Consider the following 14,816-nt stretch of genomic DNA (forward strand, 5'->3'; position numbering starts at 1 on the left):
ATACTCAGCAAGCAGTTTACAAGAGACAATGTTTTTAAATGGCGAAGCCACATCTATTGGACTAGTTGAAGAAACTCGTGCTAGACAAGGCCACGAGCTCTGGCACTTTCCTCCCAAGTTTTCTGAAGACCTTGTCTCAGTAGATCCTGAATTACCCACATAAGAACATATGAAATAGGGGCAGGAGTAGATCATATGGAACCTCGAGCCTGCTCTGACATTCAATAGGAACATGGCTGAGGTGATTTTGGCCTCACCTGGTCTTGAAAGGGCAGGTGCAAAGAGACCTGGGTGTCATGGTACATCAGTCATTGAAGGTTGGCATGCAGGTACAGCAGGCGGTTAAGAAAGCAAATGGCATGTTGGCCTTCATAGTGAGGGGATTTGAGTACAAGGGCAGGGAGGTGTTGCTACAATGGTACAGGGCCTTGGTGAGGCCACACCTGGAGTATTGTGTACAGTTTTGGTCTCCTAACCTGAGGAAGGACATTCTTGCTATTGAGGGAGTGCAGCGAAGGTTCACCAGACTGATTCCCGGGATGGCGGGACTGACCTATCAAGAAAGACTGGATCAACTGGGCTTGTATTCACTGGAGTTCAGAAGAATGAGAGGGGACCTCATAGAAACGTTTAAAATTCTGATGGGGTTAGACAGGTTAGATGCAGGAAGAATGTTCCCAATGTTGGGGAAGTCCAGAACCAGGGGACACAGTCTAAGGATAAGGGGGAAGCCATTTAGGACCGAGATGAGGAGGAATTTCTTCACCCAGAGAGTGGTGAACCTGTGGAATTCTCTACCACAGAAAGTAGTTGAGGCCAATTCACTAAATATATTCAAAAAGGAGTTAGATGAAGTCCTTACTACTAGGGGAATCAAGGGGTATGGTGAGAAAGCAGGAATGGGGTACTGAAGTTGCATTTTCAGCCATGAACTCATTGAATGGAGGTGCAGGCTAGAAGGGCCGAATGGCCTACTCCTGCACCTATTTTCTATGTTTCTATGTTTCTATGTTCAATGTAATTCAAAAGGGGACTACCCTGACCTCACTCATATTTTACAGAGTTCATTAAACTAGAATCTCAAGGGTAGAAATTTGTCATTGACCACAGCGCAAATCGAGAGCTAACACTCATAGACAGCCCATCTGTAATGCCAGTAACGAGAAGCAAGTTGCAATGCTGAAGCTAATATTCACTTTTGCCACTCAACAGAAAGTGGGCAGTCGAGGATCTGCCACTCGAGCCCAATTTGGATATGGGAAACAACCGGCGGGTAAAACTGCCCAGCGATCCATTACCAGCTGTTTCTGTTCCACCATAAAAGTCAACTTCACACCATTGTGTCCTAAATGGAAGGGTGATAGCAATACTGAATAAACGGAAGGATGTATCTTTGTTATTTGGGTATCAGATTGGACAAACAGTGGATGCACTGTTCAAAGGGAATTAGGAATGTGAAGAGAACGTTGAGATACATCACTACCGTGTAACCTATAAATCAAGAGAGATAACCTAAAATTAGAGTTGGTATTGGTGCAAGACCGTGGGGAAAAAATGCTTTTTTTTCTATCACATGTGTGTTAAGAATCACGTTGAAGGAACAGAGGTAAATATGATGGTGAAGTTCACACATCCATTACAGAACCGTCCGATTCTCCTTTCACGCAACTTAAAGAACGGAAATTCGCCGGGTCTGCTTTCGGCATGAGATCCTTCTCACCAGATCATTCTTTCTGTTCTCCGCCCAGCCAATGTCTCCACATCTGATGCAGTGAACACAGTGTTGATATAATTTCTATAAATTAAACATACTAGAATTTTGGAGTGTAAAAGGTGGGTCATTAGATTACTTCCAGAACCATGGAGACTGAGCTTGAAAGGAGTCTGACTACTTTGATGCAATTCAGCCTTGAAAGGAGAGAGAGAAGTTTTAGGAATAACTACTTACCATTACGAGGGGCTTGCCGATTGTGTATACAGGTGTGCTTTTAAACACAAGGTCAAGAGGAAAGTACCACAGTTTCAAATTAAGGGTCACAGAAGCAAATCGAAAGTTAAAACAACTTTCAATAAGAGGTTTAAACACATGTGGAAAGATGTCTAGCATAGAACAGTCTAACAATAAACTGCGGCTGGGTTCACAAAGGCACCAGATATTCCCTCCCAACAAAGAGTTCAAGATTATTAAATGAGGAAATGTATCCAGAAAGGCTTGTTGAGTTAAATGGGCCACTGCCTGAGAAAGTCAGTGTGTGAATGTTACTGACATGAAATGCATGCACAATCGCCATGCACACTGAATCCGAGACTGCTTCAGTTCCCTGTTATTTACATGTGGATTAAATTTGAGGGTTAAAAGGTAGCCCAGCTCATTGAGTTATAAATCTTCGGCGGCAGTGGAAAGCAGGGTGCAGCTAATCTCCAACGGTTGTTGCACTCCGCCCAAAATGTGTTTACAAATCACTGGAAACTAATATATTGCAGAGCATAAAACGCTTTGTAATCGTCCCTTTGCCTAGGATGTCGTTAGGATGCCCTGGTACAACTGGCATAAAGTAGAAAATAATTACTCCATATAGTCCGCAGAGAGAATAATCTGTCAGAGTCATCTACAGCAAAGGCCTCGAGTCAACGGGGCAGATTTTCAACTTTCCGACCAGATGCAAAACTGGCGTTGCGGAACCGACACCCTTTGTAGACACCACATGTTATTCAATCCCATTGATATGAAAGCAATTAGAAATCAGGCGCTTTCTGTCACAAGTGGTTGATCCGTAAGGCCAGATTTAAAATCAATGCACATTGTTAATCTACCCCACAGAGTTTTAGCTCTTAAGAGCATTAACCTCGTTTACATCAGCGGGACAGAGACTGTGTATATATCTTGGATATAGCTATGGCTTTTTAATATAAACAATTCTCGGACTTACCCAACAGATGTGAAATTTTTGAGGAATTGTCTGGATAAAATAAGAAAGGACCTAAATCAGCAGCTCATACAGTAAATATTTTTGTATAGTTGGTTTTGTTTAACAGCAACATTTTCATTCATCTTAATTGTAAATATTTACCAACGTGCATTAAATTAATTATTAATGCAGCATCAAACAGAAAAGTCGTGCAGAAACCTTTATGGTATTACAATAAACTGCATTAAAAATGCTTCGGGCCAAATCGTCTCCTCACACTAACCACGAGTGATACTGCTAGTTATTGTTCTGTGCCTCGCCCAGATATATAACTATTATGAACAGCACACATATGGGGAAAATTCCCTGAAGCGAGAAAGTTCACGCCAGAATTAAGCTCCTATCTGTTCTGATCTAATCTTTGCAAATAACATTTTTCTTTCTCCAGCACAGACCACTCATCCCTTTCTCTAATCATAAGGTTACATTTTGAATGCTGCAACTGATCTTGGAAGACACAGAATCCCTTCACGTGACCATAACACCAATCACCGGTCTGTAAAACATTACTCACCTTGCTTGTTGTTGGGAAGATTTACGAAAACCAGTGCAGCAATTAGAAAAAGTATAAGGATGGTGGCTCTGACCGTGGTGGGGCAAATCGGCACTAGAATCAAACAAACATATTCCATGAATACCACAATACCGGTACAAGCAATACAGATCCAATCTCTCACCACATGCATCATTAACCATACATGCTGGACCTGCAGTGAAATGACTCCCATCAGCCCCACCTCAGACCCTCCATCATAAAACACTGATCCATGAATTTCTCAGCTCTAGATTGAATTTTTAGACCGTCTTCATTTCTGGGCTCTCAACCCGACGCTCTACAAACTCCAACTAATCCAGTTTTCTGTGTTCTGCATTAAATTCTACTCTCCCATTTTATTTACCATCTGGATCCGTGGCCACCGTTCTGTCAAATATTTACTTCTGGTCTTGTATTTACCTTCTTTCTGAGACATCTCCTCTACATATATCCATTTCATTGCACCCTTCAGCCCTTTGCATGTGGCCTATTAGATTTACCAGTGCCATTCATTCGTCCCTCCATTATTGAAATAGCTTTTGGTCAGTTTGTCATGACTCTCCGAATCTGCTTCCCTAATTTCATTCCCAGGAATTAATTCAGCACGTTCAAGTTCAAATTTAAAGCTCAGATATGCTGTAAAGGCATTTGTGAAAACACTTCATTCAGAAATGCCTTTTGTATTGTAACATCAGTGATGTAGATTGTTTTATTCGTTCACGGGATGGGGGCATCACTGGCAAGACCAGCATTTGTTGCCCATTCCAAAATTCTGTTGAAAAGGTTAATTCCAAACTTCTGAATTTCAGTTCGAACTAAAGTTGCTGGACATGGAGATATAAATCGGTCTTGAACGGAAGCGCAACTTGGACAGCATCGGATTGGGAGCAAGTTATGTGCTCAGCGGGTAACTTGAATAAGATGGTGTGCAATGCACCATATTCAATTCTCCGCCAGTCATGCACCAGAAAGGATCGAACATGAGGGTTTAACAACGGGAGGCCATTTCAAGACGATAGAGGTTTTGATAGAGTAGATGGAGAAAACAATTAACTCTGGCGAGTGCGTCAATAATTAGAGTTCATCAATTAAAATAATTGGCACAATATCGAGAGGGAAGATGAGGAGTTCATTTCCACTCAGAGACTTGTGGGAATCTGGAACGTTTTGCCTGAAAAGATTTTGGAAGCAGACTCCATCAATAATTTTAAAAGGGAGTTGGACAGTTCTTTGAGGATGAGGAACTTAACAGGTTTAGGGACAAAACATTGGGATGTGGAGCGAAGCATGACTGCTCTTTCAAAGAGCCAACACAGGCACGGCCAGCCGAATGGCCTCCTTATGTGCTTCAAAGATCGATGTTTCTATGAATTGGATATGACCTATGTTGCACCTTCTCCCAGAGGTAGAATTAGCTCTGAGCGGTGCCTTCAACTGAACTGGAACCTGCAGACTGAGTGTCCCACTGCTGCCAATCGAACACAATGATCAGTCTATTTGTGACAAAAAACATTAGCAACGGCTGTCGATAAATGATAGGCTAAAATGTATACCCCAGAAATGATTGCCTGTGGTATTAATGTTTTTAGCATTAATCTCTTTGAATAAATTCCCTTTATTTGATATTTAAACATCGAGGTCAACATATTTAAACCTACTAATAACTGAATCACTTTGTAGAATCAACACTTGACGCGTTCAGATGACATTCCTTGTTCTTTTTTGGCATTCACCTGTTTAATGTCAATGGCGCAGTGCCTCACTTCAAACAGGTGGATGTCAAAGAAGATGTTACACCTTCCAAGCTAACAGTGCAAACAGTAGTTCCTGGGATGATCTGCCTTTGAATCATTTGTTTCGCTCTGCCACAGAGGTACTTATAAAAATCCACTTATAACCGTGACAAGATCCGCTCTGCAGAGGACATATTTATATCTACATAAAAATTATTTCCACCCTCTGCCACTCAGTCCCTTTTTAAACAGTGAAGCATGGATCTGTCAGCTCAGGCCTCAATTACTACAATGCTTTCCTTTCTGTGTCTAAGCCCCACCGTCTACAAGCTCCAACTGGGAAGGTTCTCTCCACACTAAAGGCTACTCGCCATTGTGTCCATCTAGCTCCCTGTCCATCAAAGCAGCACATTTCAAATCCCGCTCCTCACTCTGAATAATCTCATTGAAATGTATCTGTATCTTCACTTGTTTGTGGCCGATGGGCTTACCCGCTTCCTTCGAAACACCATTAGTAAAACTGCTTTGGCTCAACTCTCCTAAACCATCTCACTGATCCCATGGTCCATCTCTACTACATCCTGCTTCAGATGTCTTCACAGGAACCATGTTTTCAGCCAGGTTTTTGCTCACCCCTCCCAATCATTCCATCTTTATTTCAAGTTGAAATCCACCCTTGGAATATGCTGCTAGTTTATTTCAGAAGCATTGTACCCCAATTAATATAAACAAAAACGGTTGGAAATCTCAGCGGGTCAGGCAGCATCTGTGGTGAGAAACGGAGTTAACGTTTCAGGTCTCATCAGAACTGGCAACATTTCAAGATGCAACATATCCTTAAGGAAGTGCTGGGGGCCTGAAAGGGGCAGGAGAGGAAAGAATAACATGGAAGGTCGGTGATAGGATGGAATGCAGAAGAAATTTGAGAGACAATAGGGATGTTGGGTAAAATTGAGAAGGTAATGGCACAACTTAGGAAACAACAGACGAGTCGAGATAGGGTGTGAATGGAGTAATAATTACCAGCTGCCATGGAAAACGGAGAAAATGAAAAGAAGAGAGGGAAGGGGTTTGTACAAAACAGTGTGGAAAGGGAACATAACATGAGCATGGGTTATGGTCTGAAATTGTTGACCTCTATGTTGAGCTTGAAAGACTGTAAAGTGCCTAAATGAAAGCTGAGGTGCTGTTCCTCGAGCTTGCATTGAGATTCATTGGAACAGTGCAAGAGGCCAAGGAAGGAAAGAACTGAGTTGGAGCAGAAGATTAAAGGGACAGGTGACCAGAAGCTCGGGGTCACGCTTACGGACGGAACAAAGGTGTGCCCCACAGTGATCTCCTAATCTGTGTCTGGTCTCCGCAATGTAGAGGAGACCACATCGTGAACAGCGAATACAGTATTCTAAACTGAAAGTAGTACAAGTAAATCGCTGAATCACCTGGCAGGAGTATTTGGGGCCCTGGAATGTGGGAAGGGAGGAGGTAAAAGTGCAGGTGTTGCATCTCCTGCGCTTGTATGGGCAGGTGCCATGGGAAGGGGAGGGAGTGCTGGGGGTGACTGTGGAATGGACCAGTATGGCGTGGAGGGAGAGGGGAGGGGAGGGTAAGGGTCACGGCCTGCATGTCATCGTGAAGCAGGCGAAGGATGTTGCCAAACTTTTGGGGGCATCCGAAATGAAAGAGGACGCTCCATAGACCCCCACGGTCGACAGTGTCAAAGGCATTTGTAAGATCGAAGGCGGCCATATACAAGGGCTGGCGCTGCTCCCCGCATTTTTCCTGCAACTGTCGCGCTGCAAAGATCATGTCTGTTGTGCCCCTTGGAGGACGAAATCCGCATTGTGCTTCCGGGTGAAGCTCCTCGGCCAGAGGGAGAAGACGATTGAGGAGAACTCAAGCGACAACTTTCCCAGTGGCTGATAGCAGGGAAATTCCCCTGTCGTTGCCGCAGTCGGACTTGTCCCCTTTTTAAAAACTGGTCACAATCACAGCATCTCTGAGATCTCCTGGCATGCTCTCCTCCCTCCAGATGAGAGAGATGAGGTCATGTATCCGCACCAACATTTCCCATATCTCGGGAGCCTCTCATCAACAAAGGCAGACATTGATGTGGAGATTCAACAACGCCTCCAGCTTTCGGCTCTCTGAGGAAAACAGTGTTTGAAGACCAGGCCCTCAAATCTACCACCAAGCTCATGGTCTACAGGGCTGTAGTAATATCCACCCTCCTGTATGGATCTGAGGCATGGATGATGTATAGAAGGCACCTCAAGTCGTTGGAGATATATCACCAATCATGTCTCCGCAAGATCCTGCAAATCCCCTGGGAGGACAGCCGCACCAACATCAGTGTCCTCACTCAGACTAACATCCCCAGCATTGAAGCACTGACCATACTCGATCAGCTTCGCTGGGCAGGCCACATAGTTCGCATGCCAGATACGAGACGCTCTAAGCAAATGCTTTATGTGTAGCTCCTTCGTGGTAAACGAGCCAAAGGAGGACAGCGGAAACGTTAAAAGGACACCCTCAAAGCCTCTCTGGTAAAATGCGACATCACCATCGAAACCTGGGAGACCCTGACCAAAGACAACCCGAGGTGGAGACAGTGCATCCGGGAGGGCGTTGAGTCTAAACGCAAAGAGCGTGAAGAGGCCAAGTGCAGGCAGCGGAAGAAGCGCGCAGCAAACCAGCCCCACTGATGCTTTCCCTCGACAAATGTCTGTCCCATTTGTAACAGGTTCTGTGGCTCTCATATTGGACTGTTCAGCCATCAAAGAACTCACTTTGGAAGTGGAAGCAAGTCTTCCTCGATTCCGAGGGACTGCCTATGATGACGATGATGCATCGTACAACTTACAACTAACAACTTACCAACCAGCAACTTCGGAGGAAAACAACAAAGCCAGTGACCAACCTGTTACTGTGATGTTTACTTCCGGCGAGACCCACTTCCTGCAGTCTATTTTCAGTTCACACCGATATGATGCTTCATCTGAAATCTTGGCTCTTTCTATGATGTACTCAGATTGAACATTTTCTGGTATTAATTCTTCTTTTCGATAACATAGAAAGGATCCTATCCCTTTCCATTCAGGCACTGAACACTTGAGGCTAATTCTTTCACCCGACAGCACGGCTCTTGGTTGGATTTCAAGAGTTAAAGTGATATCAGAAGCTGAAAATGTACAGGAAACATAAAGTACAAATTGGAATGTTAACATACATTTATCACATGCTCTTGAACATTTGCTGTACAGTGCATGTATCGCTATGATCCCAGTAATGAACAACAGATCTATAACCCGAAAATCACCACCGACAGTGTAGCGTTAGAAAGTCACACGTCCCTTCTTATGTTCAGCTGACACACCTTCTGTTTCCCCTCAAACTTTCAGCAAATAACTTTTACTTCGAGACCCTATTCTACAAATTAGTAACAAACTCAGCCCTCCCTCCAGGAACGCCTGGTATTTTCCCATCAGGTATGGAGAGACTAAAGGAGCTGGGATTGTTCTATTTAGAGCAGAGCTGGTTGAAGGGAGATTCCCCACAATGGTACCAGGGAAGAGTGACTTCAGTTTTGTGGACTTGCCGCACACTTCTGCTCAGTGATCATTTGGCAGTTTTATTCAAGTATTTAACATGTTGATGTTTTGTGTTACATTTTACTGAGAGGTCTCTTTAAATATGTGATTTTTCTGGACAAGTGCTGAGCTGACTATCTGTCAAAGTTGACCGAAAGATGGCGGCCACTACCAGAGGTTTAACTCATCAGGCACTAACCAATAACTAACTAACAAAAGGTGTGGCTCACTGGGTAGCCTAAAGGCCTCAGACAATATGTCGCAGGTTCGAATCTCACTCCATGATTCGCAGTGACGATATTGTAGCAAACGGTGCCTTTACGGTGACACATTAAACCGTGGCACAGTATTTCCACTTAGGTGAATGTTAAAGATCCCGCAAAAATAATTGGAAGAGCAATCCTTTATCAGCAGGTCAAATGTTGACATGGACATTATCATTTTTCTATCTGTCGGAACTTGCTCTGCCCGAATTGGCTTTCAGGTATCCAACATTAAAACAATGATTATATTTCAAACGTCTGTTAAATGCTTTCAGAAATGGTGAGAGACGTTATATAAATGCAGCTTTTTCTTTCTTTTACGGTTACCTAAAGTTATAAATGTCAAAGATCACCTACCGATTGAGAATATTTCCAGAGTTTTACTCCATTGCCATTTCAGTGCCGACCACAGTGAACACTGGTAAGAGCCTCCACTGCTATTGTCGACAAACGTTTCATAAAACTCATTGTAAGCTCCATTTATATAGTAAGAATCTTTCCTCCAATAAAAGTCATTAATTCTACCTCTGTATACACACTGCAGTTTTAATTTCTCTCCTTCCTTTACGACTCCACTGCTGGGATAAATAACCAGAACTTCCGGTCCAGGTGCTACATGGAGACAATAAAAGGAAGTTATGACTAGAAATATTGCATCTTTGCACTATATGTAATAAATACAGTGGGTTTTGCTACACATTGTCCCAAACTGGCATTAGATATCTGTTGTCTATCAGTCGAACTTTCTATTTAAGAGGCAATTTTAACATGGTGAAATCGGGTGGTAGTTACCTCGCAGTGGGATCAGTAGATTTACCATCCCGTTACGCCGACACTCTGCCCCCTACCATTTTTAGAAGGACCAATGGTTGGTTGGGACGACTGCCTCCCTGTATCAGGTGGGTGCGTTTAAACTTCAACAATTAACTCTTAAGTGTGTTTCCTTATTTACTCAAAATCTTTCACAATATTAAACAACTCTTAAATCTCACTTTAGCCTTCTGTATTCAAAGGTGAACAGTTGTAGTTTCTCCATGCAACTGAAATCCGGTCTCATTGGTACAAATTTAGTAAATTCACTGCAAATTTCCTCCGTTAAATTGCACCTGCCACGGGCCTGCCCATTTCGCCAGACTATTGTTATCCTCCTGAAGTCTGTTTCTATATTTCACATTGTTTACAATAATTCCGAGTTTGGTGACCTCTGCAAAGTTTGAAATTATGTGCGGTACAAAAAAGTGCAGGTGACACATAATTATCAGACAGAACAGGGATCCCAATACCGACCTGTCAGACACCATTGAATATTCCCTTCCAGTCAGTAAAATGACAATTAACCACTATTCTCAGTGTTTTTGTTCCAGCCAATTTATTATCTACACTGCCACTGCCCCTTAATCACACGTGCTTAAATTTGGCCGATAATCTATTATGTGGTACTTCATTCAGTGCCTTTTGAAAGTCAATATAAACAACTTAAACTGCACAAATTTCATCAGAATTCTCGGTTACTTCACCAGAGAACTGTCTATCTTTCCATCCATTTCTCTGCTAATCATCATTAATCGCTGCCAATCCTAATTTAAATTAACTAGCAGTTACCCAGACCAATTTGTAGATCACTTTGTCTTTAATATATTATGGTAGACATTAAACTTGGCGCTGTGGCTTAAAACTCGTGGGATTAGCCGACCGTAAGTAAAATCGCCCAATTTACATTCCCAGTGACTCAATGAAAATGATAATCGATCGTTTCCCTTATAGGTGGTGACTCCAGAGGGTCAGTTTTATGCTCGGGAGACCAGCTGGAAATTGCTCCATTGCAGGATTGCTGCTGTCCTGTAGATCTAAATTGGAAGCGTTAATTGAACAAACTGAATTATTATCAATAATGGACATTATTTTCATCATACCTTGTGTGGTCCCCTGCTGAGCAATTAGCACTGCAATAGAGAAATAAAATGTATTATAGTTTCAATATCTGTCACCATCTTCATGCTTGGCCTAAGCAGTTGAATAGTGGAAACACTCAACGGGTGAAATTTGACTTTGGCAGGCACACAGAACAGGCGGTATCACATTTTCCACCAATCTACATGTGCCGCCAGATATTCACTTGTTTGAAGTAAATGTAAAATATTAATACATCAAATTGTTCCAAATTAGCCACTCATGAACAAAGAGCTTTTATTTGTAGATCCCAACGGTCTGAAGACTAAATGGAAAAGTTGCTGTCAGATTAAACACTGAAAAAGATTAAAATAATTTGTTGTTCTGAGTGTCACTGAGTGTATCTGATTTGTCAATAACGAGGGGACATTTATTTAAAATTAGCGATATGCCATTTAGGATGGATATCAGGAAGCAGGTTTTCACACAATGGGACGTTACCTTAAACATTGACTCCCTCCACCACCGGTGCACCGTGGCTGCAGTGTGTACCATCTACAAGATGCACTGCAGCAACTCGCCAAGGCTTCTTCGACAGAACCTCGCAAACCCGCGACCTCTACAACCTAGAATTACAAGAGCGGCAGGAGCATGGGAATACTACCTCCAAGGCCCCTTCCAAGTACACACCATCCTGACTTGGCAATATATCACCATTCCTTCATTGTCCCTGGGTCAAAATCCTGGAACTCTCTCCCGAAAAGCAATGTGGGAGTGCCTTCACCACACGGACTGTAGCGGTTCAAGAAGGCAGTCCATCACAACCTTCTCAACGGCAACTAAGGATGGGCAATACATTCCAGTTTTGCGCGCAATGTGCCATGGACAAATGAAAAAACTGAGACTCTGCAACTCTCTCAAAAAAGGCTGTTTACCACAGGGTTCATTTGGAGCTTTCATGACAGAGGTGAATAAATTTTAGTTGATTGAGGATAACAAGCGATATTGAGCAGAGGCGGGGAAATGGAGACATAAAATGACTGATCTGAACCTCAATGGCAGAGCAGGATCGAGGGCTGACTGGTTAGTTCCTGCTGTTTTCCTGTCATCAGTTTACTCATCATTATCATCAACATCGTCACACGTATTGGCAGGGTTGCAACTATTGCTAGTGATGATAGTACATGACCAAGCAGCAGGCAGCAGAAACATTTGGTCACACCTCAGACCACAGGAATCACACTACTAAGGCACTGCATGTAGCTGCAAACATTGCAAAAATAATAGTCAAAGGGTCAATGGTCAATGCAGATGTGTCTGTATTTCATTGTTCAATATAAGCAACCTGGGCCTGTAGTATTCAATTTGGCCAATTCTTTCCACAAAGTGATTTTATGTGCTGGTCAACAAAATAAACACGGAGACCATTATAAGCTGAAGACTAAGCTGTAACTTTACATATTTTCTGATCTCCCATATTAAGCTGCGGGACTAGCTGTGCCTTACATGACCCCACAACTAATGTCAAGTTACTAAAATAGATGTGTTTCTTGTAAAAGAGTCGGGGGTACATTAAAGCTGCAAACCCTGTGTCTGTTCCTGTTTTCTGCTCTTGTGGTCCACTGGGTAACAAACATAGAAACATAGAAAATAGGTACAGGAGTAGGCCATTCGGCCCCTCGAGCCTGCACGACCATTCAATAAGATCATGGCTGATCATTCCCTCAGTACCTCTTTCCTGCTTTCTCTCCAGACCCCGAGATTCCCTTAGCCATAAGGGCCATGTCTAACTCCCTCTTGAATATATCCAATGAACTGGCATCAACAACTCTCTGCAGCAGGGAATTCCACAGGTTAACAACTCTCTGAGTGAAGAAGTTTCTCCTCATCTCAGTCCTAAACGGCCTGCCCCTTATCCGAAGACTGTGTCCCGGTTCTGGACTTCCCCAACATCGGGAACAATCTCCCCACATCTAGCCTGTCCAGTCCAGTCAGAATCTTATATGTTTCTATGAGATCCCCTCTCATCCTTCTAAACTCCAGTGAATAAAGGCCCAGTTGATCCAGTCTCTCCTCATATGTCAGTCCAGCCATCCCTGGAATCAGTCTGGTGAACCTTTGCTGCACTCCCTCAATAGCCAGAACGTCCTTCCTCAGATTAGGAGACCAAAACTGAACACAATATTCCAGGTGGGGCCTCACCAAGGCCCTGTACAACTGCAGCAAGACTTTCCTGCTCCTATACTCAAATCCCCTAGCTATGAAGGCCAACATACCATTTGCCTTCTTCACCGCCTGCTTTACCTGCATGCCAACTTTCAATGACTGATGAACCATGACACCCAGGTCTTGCTGCACCTTCCCTTTTCCTAATCTGCCGCCATTCAGATAATATTCTGCCTTCGTGTTTTTGCCCCTTAAGTGGATAACCTCACATTTATCCACATTATACGGCATCTGCCATGTATTTGCCCACTCGCCTAACCTATCCAAGTCACCCTGCAGCCTCCTAGTGTCCTCCTCACAGCTCACACCGCCACCAAGTTTAGTGTCATCTGCAAACTTGGAGATATTACACTCAATTCCATCAGCTAAATCATTAATGTATATTGTAAATAGCTGGGGTCCCAGCACTGAGCCCTGCGGCACTCCACTAGTAACTGCCTGCCCTTCTGAAAAGGACCCATTAATCCCGACTCTCTGCTTCCTGTCTGCCAACAAGTTCTCTATCCACATCAGTACATTACCCCCAATACCATGTGCTTTTATTTTGAACACCAATCTCTTGTGTGGGACCTTGTCAAAAGCCTTTTGAAAGTCCAAATACACCACATCCACTGGTTCTCCCTTGTCCACTCTACGAGTTACATCCTCAAAAAATTCCAGAAGATTTGTCAAGCATGATTTCCCTTTCATAAATTCATGCTGACTTGGACCAATCCTATCACTGCTCTCCAAATGCGCTGCTATTTCATCCTTAATGATTGATTCCAACATTTTCCCCACCACCGATTTCAGGCTAATTGGTCTATAATTACCCGTTTTCTCTCTCCCTCCTTTTTTAAAAAAGTGGTGTTACATTACAACCCTCCAGTCCATAGGAACTGATCCAGAGTCGATAGACTGTTGGAAAATGATCACCAATGCATCCACTATTTCTAGGGCCACTTCATTAAGTACTCTGGGATCTAGACTATCCGGCCCTGGAGATTTATCGGCCTTCAATCTCGTTAATTTCCCGAACACAATTTCCCGCATAATAAGGATATATTTCAGTTCCTCCTTCTCACTAGACCTTCGGACCCCTAGTACATTGGGAAGGTTATTTCTGTCTTCCTTTGTGAAGACAGAACCAAAGTACTTGTTTAATTGGTCTGCCATTTCTTTGTTTCCCATTATAAATTCACCCGAATCCGACTGCAAGGGACCAACGTTTGTCTTCAATCTTTTTGTCTTCACATACCTATAGAAGCTTTTGCAGTCATTTTTTTATGTTTCCGGCAAGCTTCTTCTCATACTCTATTTTCCCCCTCTTAATTAAACCCTTTGTCCTCCTCAGCTGTATTCTAAATTTCCCCCAGTTCTCCGGCTTGCTACATTTTGTGGCCAATTAATATGCCTCTTTTTGGATTTAACACTATCCTTAATTTCCCTTGTTAGCTACAGTTGAGCCAACTTCCCCGTTTTATTTTTACTCCTGACAGGGATGTACAATTATTGAAGTTCGTCCATATGATCGTTAAAGGTTTGCCATTGCCTATCCACCGTCAACCCTTAAAGTATCGTTTGCCAGTCTCATCTGGCCAATTCGGGCCTCATACCATCAAAGTTACCTTTCC

General features: G+C 43.1%; 1 long non-coding RNA gene across 2 annotated transcripts; it reads right to left on the reverse strand.

Annotated features, from left to right (window-relative positions):
• Positions 1 to 2,635: 2,635 nt before the first annotated feature.
• Positions 2,636 to 11,027, reverse strand: LOC139230465 (uncharacterized). Of its 2 annotated transcripts, XR_011587936.1 has the most exons (5): positions 11,001 to 11,027; positions 9,613 to 9,699; positions 8,155 to 8,415; positions 3,484 to 3,576; positions 2,636 to 2,960 (listed from the first exon to the last, which is right to left on the reverse strand). It is a non-coding gene; the product is annotated as an uncharacterized lncRNA (long non-coding RNA). The 2 variants fall into 2 exon arrangements; XR_011587935.1 differs by lacking the exon at positions 11,001 to 11,027 and having other exon boundaries at positions 9,613 to 9,731.
• Between the last annotated feature and the right edge of the window lie 3,789 nt (positions 11,028 to 14,816).

This window comes from Pristiophorus japonicus, chromosome 19 (genome assembly GCF_044704955.1).
Source record: "Pristiophorus japonicus isolate sPriJap1 chromosome 19, sPriJap1.hap1, whole genome shotgun sequence".
Lineage (NCBI taxonomy): Eukaryota > Metazoa > Chordata > Chondrichthyes > Pristiophoridae > Pristiophorus > Pristiophorus japonicus.